We start from the raw sequence: 4682 nt of genomic DNA, 5'->3' as shown, positions 1-4682 counted from the left end.
AGAGGGCTGTTGGCCTATGTCTGTTTGCTGAGCACGTAGGGCAAGGCTATCAATGCACTGTTTCTGACAAGCATGACTTCAGGGCTGATCAGGGGTGATCTCTGGGCAGGTTTCAGTTATTCCTAGTCTAACTCTAGGGTAATCAGCAGCCTTGATTTTTGACCCCTTTACAGTTTGCAGCCTTTAAACCCAAGTCAGGCTGTCTTCCCCACCTNACCCCCTAAGGCGGCCTGGTTAATGCTTCAGGAGTTACTAGTACCCAGGAAGATGGCCATCAGTTCATTAGAGAGTTGACTGATTGCTTTATATCTATTACTCAGACTGGATGTTAGGGTGACTCTCTCCCAATTCTGTAGATTTCTATGCTGTAAAATCTAGGAAGGCCATCTGAAAAGAGAGCAGACCATGTTTGAGAAAGATTTGAGGTACATCTGGCTGAAAGCAGGTCTGGAGGAAGCCCCTGAAGGCTGGTAGACCCCAAAGATCTACAAGAGGAACAAGTAAGTCTGGGGTCTCATCCCTCTGCTTCTCTTGCTGTGGCTGACCCATTATAATAAACTCAATTTTAAAAATAACTCCTTTAATCATGGGATATCTTCAGTGTGACTTTATTGTCTCTTTTTTCTAATATTCTCTACTTTTGTATCTTTAGACACACAAATTCATGTTTCAGGTTTTATTGCACAATTTCTATCTTTCCAATAATTGTTAATTGGACGATATTTTATTTGCATTCTCTGTTTTTTCTTAGTTCATTTTTTGCATCAAATCAAATGATCATGTGATCTCTATTGAGTTTACTTATATGGTCTATTGCATAGAAAAGGCATCAAACAAAATCTAACATCATTGTGTAACAATTGTGTTGGAGGATATAGGGATAGGGGGACACTTTTCAACATAATAAAGGCATTTATCAACAATACCTCATGTAGTGACATATTAAATAGGAAAACTGTGAAGCATTTCCATGAAAATCAGGAACTAGACATGTGTGTCTCTTTACTTTGTTCAGTATAATCAATCCCTGTGGTCATAGCTTGAGAAATAAGACAAGCGAAGAGGATGCAGTAAAGACAGAAGAGGAAAAAGTCGAAGTATCATTTTAGCTGATAGAATTTTACATATAAAAGACCTTACCAAAATAAGTAACCAGGTACATTAAAACAGAAGCCTTCCTGTAAACTAATAACAAATACCAAGAAAAAAAATCAGAGAAACACTCCTATCACAACAGCCTCAAAACAGAGCAAACCAACCCAAAAGCAAAATGACAAAAACAAAACAAAACCAAAAAACAAACAAGAACAATAAGACAACCCATGGAACAAATTAATCTAAGATTTCAAAGATTATCCCAGAAGATGGAAAACCTCCCATGCTCATGGATCGGTAGGATTAACGCTTTGAAAATGGCCAAATCACCAAAAGCAATCTACAGACTCAACACAATTCATATCAAATTCTAGCACATTCTTCACTGAAACTAAAAAAGAAATTGCTAAGAATTTATATAGAAACACAAGAGAGCCAGGGTAGGGAGAAAAAAAAAAACTCCAACAGTAAAAATACTCGTGAAAGCATTGCTACTGCTGATTGAGAGATGCACTGTGGTCTATAGAAGAGAAAGCAGCATGGAGTGGCATAAAAATAGACACAAACAGACACACAACTGATGGTGTAGAGCTGATTTAGGTATAATTCCACACTCCCACAACTAAGTAAAATTTGACAAATAAATAGTGTGCATTGGAAAAAAGACAGAATCTTCAACAAATGATTCTGGGTGGATTAGATAGATACNTGGAGAAATATGGAACTAGATTTTAAAATCCAACAAGCTGTCACCCTGCACAAAAGTTAGAGAAAGCAGAAAATATGGTTCAATGTATAGGGATAGGAAGTGGATTTCTGAATAGTATTCTGGTAAGCACAGGCATTTTGACCAACAGTTGAAAAATGGGACCTAATTAAACTAAAAAATATGTATACAGTATATGAGCGAAGAAGCAGCTTTTAGAATGATGAAAAATCTTTAACAGCTAGCTATACATGTGANAGAGGGTCTAGAATATGACCTAGACCCATGGTCTAGAATATGTACAGAAAGAGCACAAAAAAATGTAAACATCGAGAAAACAAACACTCACCCAAATCAGTGGAATCCCTGATCAGGGCTAGAATAGAGTCCAGATAAACATGTAACTTTTCCAGAATGTGAGCCTGGAGTCACTTCTGCTGTTTTATCACTAGGTGGGGCTTCAAACTCAAGTTTCCATCAATTCTGCAGTAGACTTAGAACCACCAAAATATGATCTGGTTGGGTGTAGATGGCTCTGTGATTAAGAATACTTGTTGCTTTTACTTCAGACTTGATAATCAGCACCCACAGACCTCTCCCATAACACATTTGACTTTTACACCCAGCCAGATCTTACCCCCACCCCCACTCCAGGCTTATACCAGGACATACATTATGCACACCAGTTCAGTCCTCTCTGTCTACTTGATTTTTTTTCACCCTAGCCATTTCAACCTTTAGACCCAATACATCCTTTCTTCTGCTCCATTCTGCTTTGTCCGTATCAGACACAGAACTAACAACAAAATCTACATGCCCAAATCTCATTGCAAAAACATCAGTGACATGAATGAATGGTCAAGGCAGTATTTTCTTTAAAATCTACCAGTTCTATAGAGAAGTTTGCCAATGAGAATTACCAAAGATGAACCCCAGAACACAGAATTTAAAAGAAAAATAATAAATTTCATCAAAGAATTCAAGAAGTTTAAAACACACACACATACACACACACACACACACACACACACAGCTCAAAACAATAAAACAATTAAGGAGAAAAATCTTAAGAATAAATGCCTGAGTTCTGCCCAAGAAAGCACAAAGATGAGGTTGGTGGAAATGACAGAGACAACCCAGGACTTGAGACTGGAACTCAGGGAAGTGACTGAAACATCGAAGAGGACACCTGCTGAAATAAAGATGGGACTGAAAAATCCAATAACTCTACTAGAAGCCCAAAGGAAATCCTTACAAGTAGAATCAATCAAGCAGAAGACAGAATATCAGGACTCAAAGTAGGAAATCTAGAGAAAATAAGCAAGACATATGAAAAATTAAAAAAAAAAAACCCACAGGAAAGGAACATACAGGAAGTGTAAGACAATTGTGGAAAAAAGCCAAACCTCCATTTTTTTTTTTTATTTTTTTTTTTTGGTTTTTCGAGACAGGGTTTTTCTGTATAGCCCTGGCTCTCCTGGAACTCACTCTGTAGACCAGGCTGGCCTCGAACTCAAAAATCCGCCTGTCTCTGCCTCCTAAGTGCTGGGATTAAAGGCATGCACCACCACTGCCCGGCTCTGAACCTCCAATTTATAGACATAGATGAGGGTAAAGAATTCTGTCAGTGACATGGACCTGATATTCAACAAGATCTTTGAGTTCCCCAGTTTAAGGATAGAAACTATGCAGATTCTTCTAAGAACCACACAGAACACCAAAACGACAAATCCAGAAAATCAAAATCTCTCTACCACATATCACCATTACCCTAAGAATACAGAACAAAGAGCGTGTATTGAATGTTGTAAGAGGAAAAAACATAAGGCACATACAAAAGGAGAACCATCAGAATATCAGCAGATTTTTCAATGGAAAATGTGAAAGTCAGAGGAGTCTGGAGGAGGAACAACAATATGAATTAACCAGTACCCCCAGAACTGTGTCTCTAGTTGCATATGTAGCAGAGGATGGCCTAGTCGGCCATCAATGAGAGGAGAGGCCCTTGGTCTTGTAAACTTTATATGCCCCAGTACAGGGGAATTCCAGGGCCAGGAAGTGGGAGTGGGTTGGTTGGGGAGCAGGGGTGGGGAGGTATAGGGAACTTTTGGGATAACATTTGAAATATAAATGAAAAAAATATCTAATTAAAAAAGAAGACGAAGAAGAAGACGAAGACGAAGACGAAGAAGAAGAAGAAGAAGAAGAAGAAGAAGAAGAAGAAGAAGAAGAAGAAGAAGAAGAAGAAGAAGAAGATATCTGGGAATAAACCTAACTAAGGAAGTAAAGGATCTCTACAATGAAAACTTCAAAAAAATTAAAAAAAAATACTCAATGAAAGTATGAGTTCTTTTTTTTTAAAAAAAGCAAGATTGACAAACACCAGTTTTATTATTTATTTATTTATTTATTTATTTATTTATTTATTTATTTTTGATGTGTGAACAAGTTGGTCAAATCTGTAGACTGCAAACCCACAGATGAGATCTACCTTATTCCATTCCAGAAACTTGATATCTTATTTCACTTTCTTCTGTTTGATGATTCTCTTTCTGGAATTTTCATCTGGGTAACACAATGTCCAGCGCTCTGCAGTTAGAGATAGCGGGTCAGAGCAATTCCATGCGGGAGGCATTATAAACCCTGACCATGGCATGATTCATGGTTGGAGGTTTGATTCTCGTTTTTATCATAGCACATTAAAGATATCTGGTCAGTAAGTGAATTTCTGACCATAGGACCAAAAATATCTATATATTTGACCTTCTAAAAGTATGTTTCAGTGCTATAGGTTGACTTTTAGGTGTTGTTGGGTGTAATGTACATAATCACTTCACAGAAGTGAATCTATGCCATACAGTGCTTGGGCTAGCCATCCATC

The sequence above is a fragment of the Mus caroli genome, chromosome 8 (genome assembly GCF_900094665.2).
Source record: "Mus caroli chromosome 8, CAROLI_EIJ_v1.1, whole genome shotgun sequence".
NCBI classification, from domain to species: Eukaryota; Metazoa; Chordata; class Mammalia; order Rodentia; family Muridae; genus Mus; species Mus caroli.
This window is presented reverse-complemented; position numbering follows the sequence as displayed.